The sequence below is a fragment of the Mus musculus genome, chromosome 17, assembly GCF_000001635.26.
Source record: "Mus musculus strain C57BL/6J chromosome 17, GRCm38.p6 C57BL/6J".
In the NCBI taxonomy this organism is placed as follows: domain Eukaryota; kingdom Metazoa; phylum Chordata; class Mammalia; order Rodentia; family Muridae; genus Mus; species Mus musculus.
In genome coordinates this window covers 84059488-84078370 of record NC_000083.6, presented here as the reverse complement: position 1 = coordinate 84078370, position 18883 = coordinate 84059488, and the positions used below count along the sequence as shown (strand labels likewise).

The 18883-nt window shown below is 49.0% G+C and overlaps 1 long non-coding RNA gene across 2 annotated transcripts in view; it reads left to right on the top strand.

Moving 5' to 3' along the window:
* Positions 1–18883, top strand: part of Gm35551 — a 63824-nt gene that overhangs the window by 5238 nt on the left and 39703 nt on the right. The gene's annotated exons all lie outside the window — the stretch shown is intronic.

The following is an 18883-nucleotide window of genomic DNA, read 5'->3' as shown; positions in this document are numbered from 1 at the left end:
GTCTCCCATAGCTAGGCCAGCTCATACAGGTGTAGGGAACCTGGCAATTCTGCCCTCTATGGGATCCCTAGCTTTCTGATTATGAGCCCCAATGTCACCGTTAGCCCCACCCACACTGTAGGCTTAATAGCACAATTGGATCTGGAGTTGCCTGCCTGGACACTTGAAAGCAGTACCTCAGGCTTACTTTCACCTTCTCTGGGTTCTTAAGAAAAAAAAAAAAAAAAAACCACTCTACCAAGGACAGCATTTGGTCTCTCTATATTGTAGAAAGCTTCCTTAGATCTGAGGACCAAGGCCAAGGACCAGCGGAAAGACTAGGTTACAACAGAACGGGTCGGGGGTGCCGCACAGGAGCAGACCGGAATGAAGAGCCACCGAGGGATGCGGAGATGGTCAGAGAACCACAAAGCAAGGGACAGAACACATAGGTGACACACCTAGACAGACATCCATTCTTCTGCTTATAGGCTCACCCTACCATCTTCAACAGAGCCCAGACAATGGCTGGCTCCCTGCCGTTTTCTAGAATATTCTCTAATGGCAGATTGTCCAGAGGTCCAGTTTGAGAGAAAGCAAACTGCTCACTCCTTACGCGTGTTGTTTGTTCACTTGTAGATAGCTCTTGTATAGCTCAGGCTGGCTTCAAACTCACTTCAACTTCGGATGATTTTGAACTTGTTAAGATTTTAAAGGACTTTAATTTTATGTGTACCAGTACCTTATCTGCATGCACATCCATGCTGTGTGTGTGTGTGTGTGTGTGTGTGTGTGTGTAGCACTTGAGGCAGCTAGGAGAGGGCCTCTTATCCTCTGCAACCAGAGCTAGGGATATTTTTTGTTTGTTTTTTGAGACAGGGTTTCTCTGTATAGCCCTGGCTGTCCTGGAACTTACTCTGTAGACCAGGCTGGCCTCGAACTCAGAAATCTGCCTGCCTCTGCCTCCCAAGTGCTGGGATTAAAGGCGTGCGCCATCACTGCCCTGCTAGGGGTGTTTGTTAACCACTCTGTGGATGCTGGGAATTGAACTCAGGTCCTCTGCAAAAGCAGCAAAGGCTCGTAACTGCTGCACCATCTTTGCAGCCCCAACCCTGAGCTTTTTATTTTGCCGTCTCTACATCATGAGTGCTCAAATTACAGCATGTGTCCCATGCCCGGTTTATGTGGTGCTGGGGATCAAACCCATGTCTTCGTACATCCGAGGCAAGTACTCTACCAAATGAGCCCTATCTTCCAGCCCTCCTCTATGTCTTTTTATTCAAGCACATCTGGATGAATTGAGATTGGCTGTTACTTGGAACCAAAGACAGACATGGGGCTCAGTCTTTCCTTTGTTCCACAGCTGTAAGAAGGGAAAGAAAGGAGACGTGCAGACAGTGTGCTTGGGAGCTGGGTACCACCTTGGCTCCCAAGATGCCAGCCCCATGCAGGAGACCCACTGAAGGTACTTGACCAGGTGCTTGCTTGTGCTCCTGTCGGCTCCTCCCTTTCTAGGCTGTAAGTAGCATGGCCCACCAGCCCTACGCTGTGCTGCCTACCAGTCCTGGGCCTTAGCTCTTCCACTGTCTGCTCCTCTCGTCTCTTCTTCCCCTTAACCCAGAACTCTGTTCTGTTTGGGTTAGAGCCTATGTGCCTGGGTCCACTCCTCATGGTAATTTATATGCAGTTGAGTTTATTGAACTTCGCTGTACATCTGGCTAGGTTGTCATTCATGCGTCTATGTCTGTATAAGCACAGACAAAAGTATTAAATATCCCAAGACCACCTTGTGCTCTTCTCCAGAGAAGACCACCCCGGTGTCTGGCTTTTACCATCATAGGCTGTTGACCTTCGTACAGATAGTATCAGATGGTGGCTTGGTGTCTGGTTTATTTTATTCAACATAATGCCTTTGAGAGCCTCTCTGGCTGATGCCTTCTGTTGTTTTAATCACTGTGGAGTGTTCCAGTGCATGAGTGCATCGAAGTTGGTTTAACCACCCACTTTGCACAGGTATTTGAGATGTTCCAATTTGAACCTCCATGATTAAAACATTCGTGCCCACACCTGCTTGTGGACACATGTGTTTCTTGTGGGTGCAGGACATGTGGAGCACAATCCTCGATAGCTCGGCTTTGGGGCAGAGTGGTGTTAGCAAAACAAGTTGGCACCGTCCTCAGTGTCCACTAGGTGTAGCTTCTTGGTAGGTCAGGTAGCCATTTCCCACTGATGGATGTGAAGAATTGAATGATAAGGCCGAGTGCTCTCATCTTTTTAAGGGGCCATGAGACAAGGATTGCAGTACAATAGGAGAAGTTGTGGATTTCATTTTATTTTTGTTATTACTTTTTTTTTTTTCAAGACAGGGTTTCTCTGTCTCTGTTTAGCACTGGCTGTCTAGAAACTTGCTCTGTAGACCAGGTTGGCCTCGAACTCAGAGATCTGACTGCCTCCACCTCCCTAGTGCTGGGTTAAAGCCACTGGGCCCTGCTGTACTGTGCATCTCTTCTCCTCGATTTTAGGATAAAAAGAATGTCAGAAAGTAGTGGGGTCTGGGAAGGGGAAGAACCCTAGGCAGGAAGATGAGACTGTCCCAGATCCTAAAGGCAGCTGGAGTTCCAGGGTCATGGATATGTCTGAAGTCATGTGACCAACAAGAATGTGACCCCAAGTCAGCCTTCTCATCCAGAGATCTTTCAGCTGGCTTTCCAGGGGAGGCATCTGGGAATAGCTAGATAGATGCTCTGCTCTCAGATCAACCTCCAGATAACTCCTCTATAGGTTTGCCTCCCATGTCTCCCCTCCAGCCTTTCCTCTGGTCCTGTCTACTCCCAGAAAGAGAGTCATAGGCTGTGGATAGACTGGGTCATAACTGTGAGCTACAGGGGTAGGGGAGTAAGCATGAACCTCGGGGACTGGTATTGCCTAAGACCCATGCCAAGACTTGCCTGTGAGCCAGCCATGCATGGGTGAGAGTGGGCAGCTCTCACAGAACATTCCTGGAAAATCATTTGCCCTTACTAACCCCCCTAGGCTTTCTTGGCAAGACTGGCTCATTTGGTCTTTGGTTGGGAGGCTCAAGGATGGCTTTGGGCTTGTAAGGAGGCCTTAGTGTCTCAGGAGAAGCACTACCTTGACCTCCTAGCAACTGACAGTGGACATCTTTGCTGGAAGATTTTGGATGGTTCATTCTTCCCTGTGTTCCTGGTATGGTATGAAGGCTTCAGGCTGTGGATGAGGGGTTCTCTGCCTTTGTTCCTGGAAGGGAAAGAGGCTGGGCGTGCATGCTTGTAAGCATGTGTCTGAGTAATGTCTCTGTATATACAAACATCTATTACTTAGCTATTTGTTCATTCATTCTGCAAGTATTTACTAATTGCCTATTATGTACCACTGAGGTTTCCACAGTGGATAAATGAGACAAAAGTCCTTGACCTCAAAGGAGATTATTGTATGCCAGAACACATCTCCATGTGGTGTCTGTACACCTGAAGGCAGCAACATGCTGCAACATGAAGCTGCTCTCTCTCTCTCTCTCTCTCTCTCTCTCTCTCTCTGTACTTGGTCATGTGTGTAGGAGTATTGATGTGTGTATGAAGAGGGCTTTGAACATTTGAAGCTTTTAAATGTGTGTCCGTGAAGGGGAGAGATTACTCATCCACTCAGAGAACTATTCAAGAAAGGCCTCTCCCAGAGCAGTTATATTTTCATAAATAAAAATAATCAGATAATGAGTTCATTTCCGATCTTGAGTTCAATGCCAACATTCCAGGGAAATAAGACCCGCTGGCTGGCTGGCTGGCTGGCTGGTGGTGATCTGTGTGGCTTGGATTAGCTGGGGGAAAGTGCAGAGGGGGAGAGAGAGACCTGCCACTTGCAGGCTGCAGGAAGTAAGGGAATCTGTGGCCAGAGGAGAAGCCGCATATGTCTGAGAGTATCTCACCCTTACATGGACACCAGCAGAGCCCAGACTGGGGTGCGGTGTGCAGGCCTGGGCTTCTCCAATCTATTCCTTTCTAATCATTGATGGTCTATGCAGCTTTGTAAGTACTGATGGCTACCAAAGGCACAGACCACCCAATACTCTGAATGTCTAAAGAGCCAGCAAATAACCCCTTGCACTCAGTCTAGGGCTCACCAATGCCTGCTGGGAAGGGAGAAAAGAGGACCTGAAAGTGGCTGTGGTCTGAGACGTGAAGGGAGTGGGAGAGACCAGACCCTGACCGTGGCTCCGAGCTCTGCTTGAATTCTCATCTGGAAGTTCTTGCTTTCGCATTTCCCATGTGTGCCACCGCCTCCTTAAGCCACACCACTTGCATTGCATTCCCTTCCCTACCTGGGCTCCTACCAGACATACTTCCCCTACTTCACCCTTCCTGCCTTTGCTTAGGTTCCGACTCGGGTGCTCCAAACCGATCTGTTCTTGAAGACTGAGATGTCATCTCTTCATGAATCTTCTCCAGATATCCCACATAGCACTGCTTTCTCGTACTTAGCAATGACCACCTGCTAACTCTCTCCTCCTTTTCCTCCTAGACTCTGAATCTCAAGACCCAAATCTGTGCCCCACCCACATAGCTGATTTTCCACACAGGTTTATGGACAGAGTTGCGCCTAGATACCGGGCCAAAAGGTGTCCCAAGCTGAGCCAGTCGCTTGCTGCTGTGTCCTGATATATGGGTATCCTGCATGGAGGAGTCCTGGTGCCATACGAGAAAGCCTTGGCATTAGCACAGTGGCTGAGAGAGGGACACTGGGGGAACTGCAACAGAGAGAAGAGATGAAGTTTTCCCAAGGGTATGCTGTGAACCTCAAAACTGGGATATCTGACATTTGCTAGATGTCAGAGAACTATGTTGATGTGGGAATAATCAATTCAGAGGTAGAGGCTGATAGTCTGCAAGAAAGAAGGAATGGTCGATCTCTCTATCCATCCATCCATCCATTCATCCATCCATCCATCCATCCATCCATCCACCCATCCATCTATCTTCTTATCTATCCATCCACCCATCCATTTATCCATCTGCTTATCTATCCATCCATCCATTTATCTATCCATCCCTCCATCCATCTGTCCGTCTATCTATTTATCCATCCATCCATCCGTCCGTCTGTCCATCCATCCATTCATTCATTCATTTATCCACCCATCCATCTATCCATCTGCCCATCCATCCACTTTTTCAAAATTTATTTTCTGTGTCTGAGTGCCTGCATGTATGTGTACCACATGTATGCCTGGTGCCCTTGGAGACCAGAAGAAGACATTAGATCTCTCCTGGAACTATAGTGAACTATGTGGGTGCTGGAAACCAAATTGGTGTCCTCTGTAAGAGCAGCAGTCTTCACTAGTGAGCCATCTCTCTAGCCCCCATCTATTCTCTTTTACTTACCAATTCAACAAGCAACAGCCCAGAGTGGTCCTTACATTATTGCATTGACTCTTCATAACTGCTGTGTGAGGAATGTTTTCTGTCTCACTGGGGAGCCGAGCATTAGCGAGGATGAAGTCAGTGTTCAAGGTCATACAGCTGGGGAGGCCTGAGCTGAGCCTTATGCTTAGACCAGGCTGCCTTTCTAACCAGAGCTCTTCCCACGCCAAAAAGGAACAAATGGTTTATTTCTCAGTCCCTTCAAGGCTTTGGGCAGAGCTGGATCTTAGCCCTTGGGCAATATGATTTAGCTTTGTTCTTTGTCTGGGAAGTTCAGCTATGTCCTCACCCAGTGCCCCCATCCCAGCTCTGCTATAAGCTGGCTTGTCTTTATCTTCTAAAATCTTCTCTGACAAGGCCATTTATAGGGGCAGGGTCCTCGCCCATGGGAGGAGAGCTGGGACAATGGAGGTTCTAACAGGGAGGGTTGGTTTTTTGTTTTTGTCAGGCTTATTTTGCTGTGAGAGAGGCAGGTCCTGGCAAGAGGGCTTAACATGGGAAGGAGATCTGAGAGTGTTTCCACAGTCATGTTAGACTGTACTAAAAATGTAGTTCTGGGTTTTACTGAGTAGAATGGAGGGACTCAGGATATTGAATTTATTTCAAGTCCCACAGGCCTGGGATGTAGGTGGTCAGAAGATGGGTAAAAATGAACACAAGACAGGCCTGGTGGCAGGCACCTGTAATCCTAGCTACTCATAAACCTGAGGCAGGAAGACTGCAAATTCAAGGCCTGTCTAAATTGTAGAATGAGTTCAAAACCAGCCTGGGCAACTTAAGCAAGATTGCAAAATAAAAAAGTATGTATACTAAAAAGTAGAGGTTATGGGGCTATAAATTGGTGATAGAGAACTTGCCTGCTGAACTTGGTTTCAATTCCTGATATTTTAAAACAACAGGGACCTTTAATAGCAGAGTCAGCATGGGCGTAGCCAATCTGGGCTGAATCCCTAAGACCATCTGTTTTGTTCTCTCTGCCTCTGTCTCTGTCTCTGTCTCTGTCTCTGTCTCTGTCTCTGTCTCTGTCTCTCTGTCTCTTTCTCTTGTCTCTGTGTACGTGTATATATATGTGTGTGCATGTGTGAGTATATGTATGTATGTGAGTGTATTTGTGAGTGTGTATATGACTACATATGTGTGTGTGTGACTCTGTGTGTGTGTTTTGGGGGGCAGTATGTGCCTGTGAATATAGTGTCCTCAGAGAACAGGAGTTCAGATCCCCTGGAGCCATAGTTACAGGCAGTTGTAAGTCACACTATATGGATGCTGGAAAGTATGTCCTGGTTCTCCAAAAGAAGAATACACACACTAACCCATGAGCCATTTCTCTAGCCCACGGATAGGTTTTTGAGGCAGGGTTTCATGTAGCCCAGCTGGCCTTGTACTTACCGTGTAGCTGGCAATGCCCTTGAGCTTCTAATTCTCCTGCCTCCCAAGTGTGAGAATGGCAGGCATGGAGCACTACATCAGGTTTAAACCACAGTGGGAACGGAAGACAGGGCTTTGTGCATGCCAGGCAAGCCTTCTACCACCTGACCAGAATCCATAGTCCTGCTAGGGGGCTTGAACACTGTCCCTTGAGGCATCTGGTGAAGACAGCTCCTACTTTCCAGGTCTCAGTCGTGGAGGAAGATCTGAAGGGCTTGCTGAGTTTAGTTAGGGGACCTGCCTCACACTCTGGTGTCTTTGTCCCATCAGTAGGACACTCTGGTTACTTGGATCTGCCTAAATTTGCTGCCTACTATGCTTTGAACACACACTCTTGTCTTTCCCCCAGCAGGTCCAAGGGCGACTTCACAGTAACAGAGGAACCAGTACCTCTCTGCCCCACCCCTCCTTATACTCAGGCCTGTCCTGGTGAATCCACATTGTCACTTAGGGTATCTAAGCCAGAACTCAGGAACAACCTATGACCCAGAAGATGAAGGATAAGTTGGAGGTGGTGATGGGGGAAGGGGAGTCATTCTGAGTGATTCTCCTTTAAGCTAGAGGTTTGGGTAAATATTCATGGTTCATGAGTCTTGGAATACAATTTTTCCTTCCAGGAGAGGAAAGGGCTGGGCTGCAGCCTGTGGCTTCCAGAGTGGGAACTTGAGCTACCTGCTGGCTGTTTGCAAAATAAAGTTGAGGGTGGGAGGAATGACTCCTAATGACGTGTCCCTGTTCCGGGCCTGGCTGGGAACAGAGCTTAGAAATTTGATCAGAGGCAGAGGCAGCTAAAACATACCACAGTTCTTAGAGGACATTCTCTGGAGAACTCCCATACCCACCTTTGTGGGTTAGGGCTGGGACAGGAAGCAAGCATTCACCATGACTAGAGATCTGGCTGTCTTTGAAAAGCGTCAAGCCAGGCATGGTGATGAACGTCTTTAATCCCAGCACTTGGGAGGCAGAGGCAGGCGGATTTCTGAGTTTGAGGCCAGCCTGGTCTACAGAGTGAGTTCCAGGACAGCTAGGGCTATACAGAGAAACCCTGTCTTGAAAAAACAAAAAACAAACCAAACCAAACCAAGCCAAAACACAAAAAACAAAAAAAGCAAAAGAAGAAGAAGAAGAAGAAGAAGAAGAAGAAGAAGAAGAGGAGGAGGAGGAGGAGGAGGAGGAGGAGGAGGAGGAGGAGGAGGAGGAGGAGGAGGAGGAAGAAGAAGAAGAAGAAGAAGAAGAAGAAGAAGAAGAAGAAGAAGAAGAAGAAGAAGAAGAAGAAGAAGAAGAAGAAGAAGAAAAGAAAACGTCAAGGGCTACAGAGAAGCAAAGAGTGGTAGAGCCCTCACAAGCAATGTAGAGTCCTTCCCAGAGGCCCCACCAACTGCTGGGTGCAGTGGTCCAAGTTCCTTCTGTCTCTCTGTCAGTCTTCTTTATAGAGTTCAGACTCGGTTTTCCAATCCTCTTCCTCTCTGTGGGGGTAAGGGCATGGAGAATGGGGTACCATGGTGGGGTGGGAGGGAAATTCTTCCTATCTGAGGGAAGGTGATCTTGAGCTAAGCCCTCTCATTGGCCTCTGGCTCCTTGAAGGGAAAAGGCTCTGACGTCTAGGTCACCATCACCTCTTGGCCACTGCTAAGTTCAAGGCCAGCATCCCTCCCTCCCCCAGCCAAATGCAGAGGTGGGTAGAGCAGGGATTCTCAGCCCCATCGGTTGGAACCCTCTGAGGGTCAAATGATCCTTTCACAGATATCAGAAAACACAGACATTTATTATTTTTTTTAAAAGATTTATTTATTTATTTTATGTATGCAAGTATACTGTAGCTGTACAGATGGTTGTGAGCCTTCATGTGGTTGTTGGGAATTACATTTTAGGACCTCTGCTCGCTCCAGTCAACTCTGCTTGCTCAGTCCCTGCTCGCTCCAGGCCAAAGATTTATTTATTATTATACATAAGTACACTGTAGCTGTCTTCAGACACACCAGAAGAGGGTGTCAGATCTCATTATGGGTGGTTGTGAGCCACCGTGTGGTTGTTGGGATTTGAACTCAGGGCCTTTGGAAGAGCAGTCAGTGCTCTTAACCACTGAGCCATCTCGCCAGCCTGCAGACATTTATATTACAATTCATAACAGTAGCGAAATTTGCAGTTATGAAGTAGCAATGAAAATAATTTTATGGCTGGGTGGGGGGCAGTCACTACAAACTGAAGAACTGTATTAAAGGCTCAAAGCATTAGGAATGTTAAGAACCACTGAACTAGAGGAAAGAGCTGCCAGGGGAGACGTTTAGCTCTAGAAAGGAGAGAGCATGGAGGGACTAAATGAGGAGAGGAGAGGCTGGTGTATGAGGAAAGATGGGCTCTCCCAAGAGACAGACCTCACTCCATGGTTCACCGAGCTTCCTCAGCTAAGCTGGGTGTCAGAATCTCTGTCCGCTGGCTATGAGCCTAGTTATCTAGATCTTACTGGCCTAGACAGCATCTGTCTGAGCACTGTCTGGCCTGCAGATCCCAGAACAGGTACTGTGTCAGCGTTGGCCTGCCTGCCTTCAGCGCCTCAGAGCCATGCCAAATGTGGTACGCATATCTTTAAACGCCCCTCCGCCTTCCCCCACCCCCCGCTGCCATCATAGGTAGCCCTCACTCTGTCTCTTTCTCTGTTTCTCTGCCTGTCTCTCAGTCTGTCTGTCTGTCTTGTCCTCACTCTGAGGTGGCCTTTTGCTCCCCACCCCTCAGTAAATCTCTTGCGTGAGATCTGTTGCACGGTGTGATATGTGTAGTACATCTTGGCCCTGACCCACCAAAGTACTTCCACCATATAAACCCTACCAGTGTCCTCTGCACTGGGACAGTCTAGAGTGGGGCACAGGACTCCTGGGCAGGGCTTAGCATCCAACATCACACATTCCAACACCCTTCTCTCACTCACTGACAAGGGCAAGAGACGTTTAGGGGGAGTGCCCTGGACAGTCTCAGAATATAGAAGGAGGCCCACACACCATCCTTCCTGCTTAGACATCTCATCTCAAAAGGCAGATTGCTTCTTTCCCTGAGAAAGCTCAAATCTGACCAGTTTGACCTGTGGCACATGAGTTGTAGCCTTCTGTCCCCACAACCCTCAGTGCCACCTTGCCTACATCATATCTACCTGTCCATCCCTGCCACCACGGACAGGCGTGTGCTGGTACCTGATGCCATCTTCTGTGAGGAGAGATTTGTGGCCAGCTAGGGGACAGCATCTTCAAGCCTTGCTTCTCCCTGCAGTGCCCCTAGATCTTGTGGTGGGGAAAAGGCTATGTTCTTCCTCTTCTGATCCTTACCATGCGTGCTTTGGAGGGGCCCTCTTCATGGCTGCAGAAAGAGCTTCGAGAGACACAATAGAAAGACTAGTCCCACTTTCCACCCCCCATCTCCTGACTCTGGTGTCCCTGTGTTGCTCCAGGTGGGGGCAAGCGCTGACTCATTCCTGTCCTGGAAGAAAGTTGACCTTGTACATGCTGGGAGCCTCCACTGCCCAAACTTCACAGGTTAGAGGTAACCAGGGAGGGCGCTATGTATCACTTTGTTTCCCAGATACTGCCAACCTTGTAACCCACCCAACACACACTTGCTGGACGCCTACTGTGTACAAGTAGCGGTGTGAGACACCCCTTCCTCCAGACCTCTTTGCATCCCACCTTGATTATCTGTAAAACCCATAGCTATAACAGGGTCACATTGGGACAGGCATCTCACTTGTAGCCTAGGCTGGTCTGGAATGCCCAGTCCTCTTGCTTCTCATTCTAGAGCCCTGGGACTACAGGTGTCTGGCACCACAACAGCCTTTCTAAGATCCTTAGTAAGATGTGTGTATGTCGGGGGCGGGGGTGGTGTTGGGCACCCAGTGTAAATTGTTATCCAAATCGCAGACAGTGTGATAGCTATTACTAAGGTGGCTTAGGTCCCTGGCTTCTGTTCACAGTATTTGTCTCTTTTCCTCCTCTTCTCGTCTATCTTCAAGTCTGAACCCCACACTGGGCTGCAGTCTCCTAAGAGGTTCCCACCCGGCTTGCTCCCCTTCAGGTGCGCAGAGACCTTATTCTGCAGGCGGGCGTCCCCTTGTCCGGTTCCTAGGGGACCCTGCCCGGTGACCTCACGACCCATCTTTGCGCGGGCAAAGGGGCCTTTTGTTCCTGGGGCCAGGCCTGCAGGGCCTCGCAGCTCCCGCCCTAATCCAGCTAATTAAGGTCCGCAGGGCAGTCAGGGGCGCGCGCTCGCCCACCACTTTCCCACGGCCGTGAAGAAAGCCCCTCAGTGCGGCTCGGAGAACAGAGGGCGATTCAGCGTCTTCTGCCACCGTGGGCCTCCGTGTCTTCTGCCGGCAACCTCTGCCTGGCCTTGTCTGCCTGAGTGCAGACGCACTGGATGCTCTGACTTTTTTCTTTTTCTCCATCCATCTTTTCTTTTTTTTCCTCCATCTATGTGTCTTTCCAGCTCAATCCCTGTCTGTGTTTTCCTAGGTGCCCGTATCTACAGCTGTCCATTCTGAGGCTTAATGTGTCTGTCCCCTGAACCTTTCTCATGCCCGGATCAACCTCACCAATCTGGGGATCCACTCTCTGAGCCCCGCCATTTTGACTTTCATTTGCTCTGGCCTTGCAGACGACCACCCGAAATTTGGTCCATCCTAAATAGAAGGAAATTGGGAAAGCTCAGGGGAGAGTTAGGGGGTACAAAATGGTAACATTCATAAGTCTAGGAGTTCAATTCCCAGCATGAGAGGGAGGGAAGCTAGTTATTCTGGAGGCCCAGCTTTCTTGTGAGAGGCCTCTAATGAGGTGGCTGCAAGTTAGGAGGAAGCATTTGAGGGGTGCAGGCTGGGCTGGAAGGTGTGGGCGCGCGCGCGCACCTAGACCTCTACAGCAGCATTTGAGCACAGGCTGGCTGAGAGACCCTGGAGGTTCCGTGTCGTGTGGCCAGTGCCTAGCCTTAAAGGAATTGCCGTCAGCCTCAGTTGGGGTGGCCAAGGAGAGGGCCAGATGCCTGAGTCTGTTCTAGCCACTCTTGAATCTGGACATTGTTTGGAATTCAATGGGGGAGACATGTTCAAAGAATGCTGGGCAAGTCATGAGTTGGTTACTTCTAGAAATTTTAGGACCCAAGAATCCCCCACCGCCGCCTCCACCACCACCACACACAAGGTTTTTCTGTATCCCTGGCTGTCCTGGAACTTTCTCTGTAGACCAGGCTGGCCTTGAACTCAGGATTGCACCTGTCTCTGCCTCCTGAGTGCTGGGATTAAAGGTGTTCAACACGATCAGCAGAACTTCATTCTGTTTTTCACGGAAAATATACACCGAGCACTTACTCGGTGCCTGGCGTGATTCTCAGTGGCAGAGAACAGCCACAAATGAAGATCGCTGTGCTGTGTTCTAGTTGGGGAGGTCATGCAAGAACAAATACGGGAGCCTGGCCATTAGATGGGGTAGAACACCCAGGAAGGATGCAAAGAGCCATGGGAACCAGGTCAGGGTTGGCTTTTCTGGGTTGGTGGCATTTCAGTGAAATCCTGAAGTGAGGTCTAGTGTTATTTCCAGGGCAATGAACCCAACGGGCTTACAAGCAGGTTCCCACCAGCCAGAGAAGTTTCCATGTGACTCCCTTGTTCCTTGACGCACTCCCACTGTCTGTGTTTGTAATTCTACCACATTCCACTGCTAGAAGATGCTCCAGGTTGTGTTTTTGCATCACTAACTTCTCCAGGAAGCCCTGCTTCCCTTCATCGGAGAGAAAAATTAGGAGTGTCATGCCTGTAATGACTGAGCTAGCCCGGTGTCCCAAGATTGAAACCAAGAACCAAGATCTGGACAAGATCTGTGTAATTGCTACTGTCAATCCTACTAGACTCTCGACTGACAGAGCTTGTGAGTGTAGTGAATGTACTAACTACTCAGACATCCACGAATCTGTCACTGTTTCTGTAGCTGTCTACCTGTGTGGACAGTAAAGAAGCCCTGATCTCAGGTGCTTCCACGGTTCTAAGTCATTGTCCTAGGGATTGGGATAGCCTGGGGCCTTTCCTTCCACCTTGAGAGATTCCACACCAGCCATTCACCATCCGTTTGCCTAATTATTCAGTCTTATACTCCTGCATACTGGCTTTGGACTAGTGAATCCTTGCTCCAAGGGAAAGTTTTATCAACTAGAGACAGCACCTAGGCATGGTTTCTTTAGTTACCTGTCTTAACACAGTTCACGAATTTTCAAAGTCATTTAGGCCAGAGCTTCCCCTCCACACTACCCCACAGACACATTCACTTCAATGAGGCTGCCTCAAATACATACAGAGCAGGGGTGGATAGTAACATGTGGTGTGCACAGGTTTTGTGTGTGTGTGTGTGTGTGTGTGTGTGTGTGTGTGTGTGTGCTTTTCTTCATTCTACTTTTGAAAAGCTGCAAGTCATAACCCATGGGGTTGGGGACTACAGTTCAGAACGGGCTGTAAAGTTTCTGTGTGCTCATCACACCTGGAGTAGGGTTAGATGTTACCTGGGTGCATCTACCCTGATTCATGGGCAGCCCACCACTGACCTGGCTTAGACCTGCTTCTGCAGATCCTGACATTTGCTTGGGCCCAATTTCTCCAGTCTTCTTCTTTACCGGTCAGCCCCTTCAAATCTCCCTGTAGGTAAGTCAACTAACCAGCTAGACATGAACGTGGCCCTGTGAAGCACCTTGTCTCTTAAGAACAAGTAAGCCAGCCAAGGGAAGTGATTGGCTGCTTTAAGGATCACACGAGACTATATGTGCAAAAGAAGAGCTCTGAAATAAATATTGAAACATATGGGAGGAAGGGGGAAGGTTAGGGATTTTTCTGTGGTTAGTGTCATTATTTTGCATTGCCTTGGTAGATACGTGACACTTGTTCATGCCTGCTAACATCTGTGAAAACCCACAGCGTCAGGCTGTCTCAATGGCTCAGCGGCTCAAAATGTTTGTCACGAAGCATGATGACCTGAGTTTAATCCCCAGGACCAACATGGTGGAAGGAGGGAACCGACTCCTACCCCACACAGGCACACACCCTCCTCCCTGCACAAACAATACATAAAAAAATAAAGTGTATTAAAAAAAAACACCACAGTATTTTGTAGCACAAGGAGTATAAATGTCAAGAGTCACTTAAATGATGCCATTAGTGTTTGCAGAAATGAACAGAACTAACTGAAGAACACACACACACACACACACACACACATCAAATGCACGGGTCCAAAACAACTGTAAGCTGCTGGCCAACAGAAATCTTTGGACGGTCACTTCAATTTATCCTTACCGTAACTCCCATGTAGACCATCGTTCGTTCATGTTCTCTCTCTCTCTCTCTCTCTCTCTCTCTCTCTCTCTCTCTCTCTTTCTTTCCTTCCTTCTTTCGCTATTACTCCCCCAGCTGCTTGTAAAGGAAACCAACAGGAGGCCCAGAGAGGCGCCATAACCGGCTCCCAACTGGTGGGGGAGGGGCAAGGTTCTGAAAAGACTCAAGGCTCAGACCCAGCAGGAGTTTCCTGTGCTTGGTCCTACACAGAACCACAGCACTGTGCTTCACACAGGCCACACAGCATGGCTTATGGAGGAATGTCCAGAATGGAGGTTGCTAGAGCTCCTGTCGGGGCTCCCCTCACCGAGGCTAGGCAGGATGCGGGGGCGCTCACACCCAGAGATACTCTAACCAGAGCCAGGCTCCCCTGGATTTGTCAGTGAGAAGAGCAGAGAGCTGGAGAGCAGTGGAGATCAGCCACCAGCCTCCTCCAGTGCCCTGAGGTACTGCGCGTAGCTAATACTCCCCATTCAACATTTGGGTGGGGCTCTGAGCATCCTCAGGTCCGACTGTGACTCCAGCCTCCCACCTTCTCCTACTCTGTCCAGGTCAATGTGAGCCTGCTAGAGGCCACACTTAGTGGCCTATTTCTTGTCCCCTGATCCAAATACCCACAACCCCGTGTTAGCTGGTGACTTACGAGCTCACAACACACTAATCATTTGTCCTCAGTTACCTGGATATCAAGAAGCCCTTGGCTTCCCTGGACAGAGGAGGGTCCTACTTTCTGTGGGACACAGACCACCAGTCCATGTCTAGGGGACTTTCCCCAGGACTGTCACCTGTGTGTCACCTATGGCCTGTTTGTTCAAGGATTCCTGTGTCAGAATATCCCTGGCAAAGACAGGAAAACTAAACAGCAGGAATTTGCTATAGCCCACGTTATCTCACCAGCCTTCTCCTGCTACTACCCAGTGGTGACCCAGGCACGTCTCAAGCACCACCAAATGTCACCAAATGTCGCCAAATGCACGCTCACAATCAAATAAACGCAACAGCACCAGACTGTTACCCAAAGCACAGAACGAACACCTGAGTGTCTGTGCTTGTGTAGAGGAAGGGCAGACTAAATAAACTGGAGAAAAGATAGAAACCCCTGGTGCAGGAGGATTGCAGATGATTGAGGTAGATACTCAGAGGACTTCCAGTCAGCACAGATTTCAAAGACGAAGAAAGCCCTGGCAGAGGCATGGCCTCCTTCAGCCAGTTGTCAGGGCTAATCTCACCTGGATGTGCGCTCTATGTGACATAACGAGAGGGCACTTTACCTCCGTGGTCTTCCTTTACAAACCTGGAAGTCCAGTCTAACCCTCAGAAAAAAAACATTAGACAAGTTCTAGCTGAAGGTTGATGTACAGTACTCAAAAAAGTCAAGACAAGGGACGTCTGAGAAGCTGTCACAGTTGAGGAGACATGATAACTCGGTGTAGAGAGTCTCTCAGAACAAAAAGGATGTTAGGTGAAGGAGCTAAGGCGACTGAATGAAGTGGACGTATACTTTAGTAACACTGCTTGTAACGTCACCCATCTGATCAGGATGTGTCCACATTGGCTTATGGGATGTGACGAATGAGCCCTGTCAGTTCGAGGTGCCATTGAGGGGAGAGAAGATGGGAACTCACCATCTTTGTGATTGCTCCCCATAAATGTAAAACTATACCAAAATAAAAATTATATGTAGAAAGCTGGGGCCTTTGTGTTCCCTGCTTATGGTTGAGACAGCTGGAAATAGGAGTAAGCTTTGACAATGTTTCAAGGAGGTTCAAAGAAGATTCAGGGTGAAGAAATCTAGCCAAGGAGACAGTGTCTAGGTAGAAGTTCTGTGCTTGTCCTGGCCTGAGAAGAGGTGCCACAGGACAAGGTGTCTTGAGGCTTTTCACTGTTTGGGGAGAACGTTTGGAGATGAGAGGGTGGGGAAGTATTCTGGTATTCCTTCTATCGAAAGACGGGTCTCATATCCTCTTGTGCAGTGTCAGGGTTTATGGCTATGTTGACCAATACACTTGAGGAAAGCGATGTTGTATGCAGACCTAGGCTTTTAGAAAGTGTTTTCGTTTGTTTGTTTGGTTGGTTGGTTGGTTTTTCGAGACAGGATTTCTCTATAGAGCCCTGGCTGTCCTGGAACTCACTTTGTAGACCAGGCTGGCCTCGAAATCAGAAATCTGCCTGTCTCTGCCTCCCAAGTGCTGGGATTAAAGGCAAGGCCACCACCGCCCCGGTTTGTTAACTTCCACTTCCAGTCTTGTAGGATTTCTCACCCTTGGCACAAAGACACCATGCTGAGAGGAAGTCCAAGTGATAAGCCACAGCTGGTGGAGGCACAGAGGCCTGTGTGTAGAGGAAGAGGCCTCCCGCTCTCAGGTCTGGCTCTGTTCCCAGTTGACAGGCAGTCTTCACTTGCTAACCATGTGAGCCGTCTTGCAAATAGATCCTCCGATCTGCAGATGAGTGGCCCACAGTCACCATCTTGTGGAGCAGAAACTAACCCTTCTGTCTTAGTTAGGGTTTTACCGCTGTGAGCAGACACCATGACCAAGGCAACTCTTATAAGGACAACATTTAATTGGGGCTGGCTTACAGGTTCAGAGGTTCAGTCCATTATCATCAAGGCAGGAACATGGCAGTATCCAGGCAGGCATGGTGCAGGAGGTGAGAGTTCTATATCTCCATCTGAAGGCTGCTAGCAGAATACTGGCTTCCAGGCAACTAGGATGAAGGTCTTAAAGCCCACACCCACAGTGGTACACCTACTCCAACAGGGCCACACCTTCTAATAGTGCCACTCCCTGGGCTGAGCATATACAAACCACCATACCTTCTCACCATGACCTACCCAATGTAGATTCATGAGGTGATAAAGATGCATCACACTACTGAGTTTTGCATGGCAATCTGAACATCCAATGACGGGGCCTTGGTTGCCTCTGTGTGCTCAAGTGTAGTGTGGTGGGGAAGCAAGCCTGGAGCCAGATTGCCTGAGTTCAGATCCTGACTATACCAGGTATGGACTGTGCCATTCTCTGCAAGCTAGCTAGCATTTCTATGCCTGGGCTAAGTCCATTTGGAAAATGGAGAGGATGGAAGCCACGTAGAGTTACTAGGGAAGATGAAGTACCTGGCATGTGCATGATCGCTCAGCCTTTCTGAGTTCTGGGACGTGGGCCTGCTGAGCCCTCCACTGCATCACATGACCCTTGCCTGGCTTCCATCACTTTTCCTGCAGGGTCAAATCTTGCCTGTGAGATTGGCCTTCTTTACTCCCATAAGATTTTCTGGGGCCCTGGGCCCTCCCTTACCCACCCTGGTTCAGATTGCTGGTCTGGCTTCCTTTTGTCTGGACTCTTAGGAAATGAGAAAGAATGTCAGGTGGCAATGGAGAGAGACCCTGCTGTGGGGGTGGGGGTGGCCATTCTTGCTTACTAGGTTCACTGGGAAACAGAAGTCTTCCCATCTATCTCATGGGAAGACATGGATTTGCTGAAATAAGACCCCAGAGAGGGGTGCTGGGGGACGTAGGGTGAGCTTTAGCTTTTTCTAAGAAGTGCCCAATGACATAGGATGGTTCTTGAGAAAGCTCAGGTTTCATCTTAATTAGATTTAGCCAGAGAAAAGGGAATGTGTTGATGGGACTTTCCCACACGTCTTTGTACAGGATCTGAGAGCTCAGAAGGGCTTTGCATCCGGCTATTCCACGGGACTCCGGTGTCAACAACTCTGAGGGCTGCAGGGATGTAGTGACCTCATATTAAAGCTTTTCAAACCAAGATGGACACTGAAGTTCTCCTGGACTGTGGGGGTCTTTTATGGGGAGCATGAATCACTGACCCCTGAAAGGCAGACGACATGATGTTCTTCTAGCCTCCAACAGCTTTTGCCCAGGCCTGGAAGAAATGACCCACTTCTTCATGCTAGGGAAACTGTATTGCTGGCCTTGATCTTTAGTGACTGTAGGATTTGGAACTGGAAAGAAAAAAGACCTAGAGAATTAAGGCACATGGGAGCCTCTATGGGATGCAGGAGGGGTAGGCCCACTGCAGCGCAGGGGACTGGCTTCAAGGAGAACTGGGGAATAGCCAGGTGAGTGTGTACAGAGAAGGCCAGCTGACCCAGGCTCCAGTCTCAACCTTCTAAGTTAGTGTGTTTTGGGCAAACGTGGAAAGAACTCCAAATCTGAGTCCATGCTTTGTCAATCACCGTGGGGACGATGGCAGGGAAATTCTAAGTTCTGTTTATAAAACAGGAATAGCATTGCATGCGGGCACTCTCCCACTCCTGATCAGTTTTCATAGGAAAAAGGTTTTTGTTTGTTTGCAGGGCCTTTGATACTTTATAACCTGGGAATCAGCAAGGAGCTGTATGAGGCCTGTCCAAGCACAGTGCATCTCAGGCCCTTTCCTCTAAAAGCTAGCCAGTCTAATAACTTCCCACCCTGCTGCCCACTGCAGACCCAGTGTAAGTCACTGCAGAGTCGGTGGCAGCATTGCTTTTAAGGTCCAGATGACTCCAAAGAGCCGGCAGGACCCCGGTCCTAAGGTGTACTGGGCTGAGCATCTAGGACTGGAGTGGGGAGACACAGGCCGACCAGTCCCCTTCAGGCTGGATTCAGTCAGCTGCTTCTGCTGACCCCCAGCAGAGCACAAAGTACCCTGCATTCTGTCTTTCAGGCCCCTCAAGCTGCTTTTGGAGC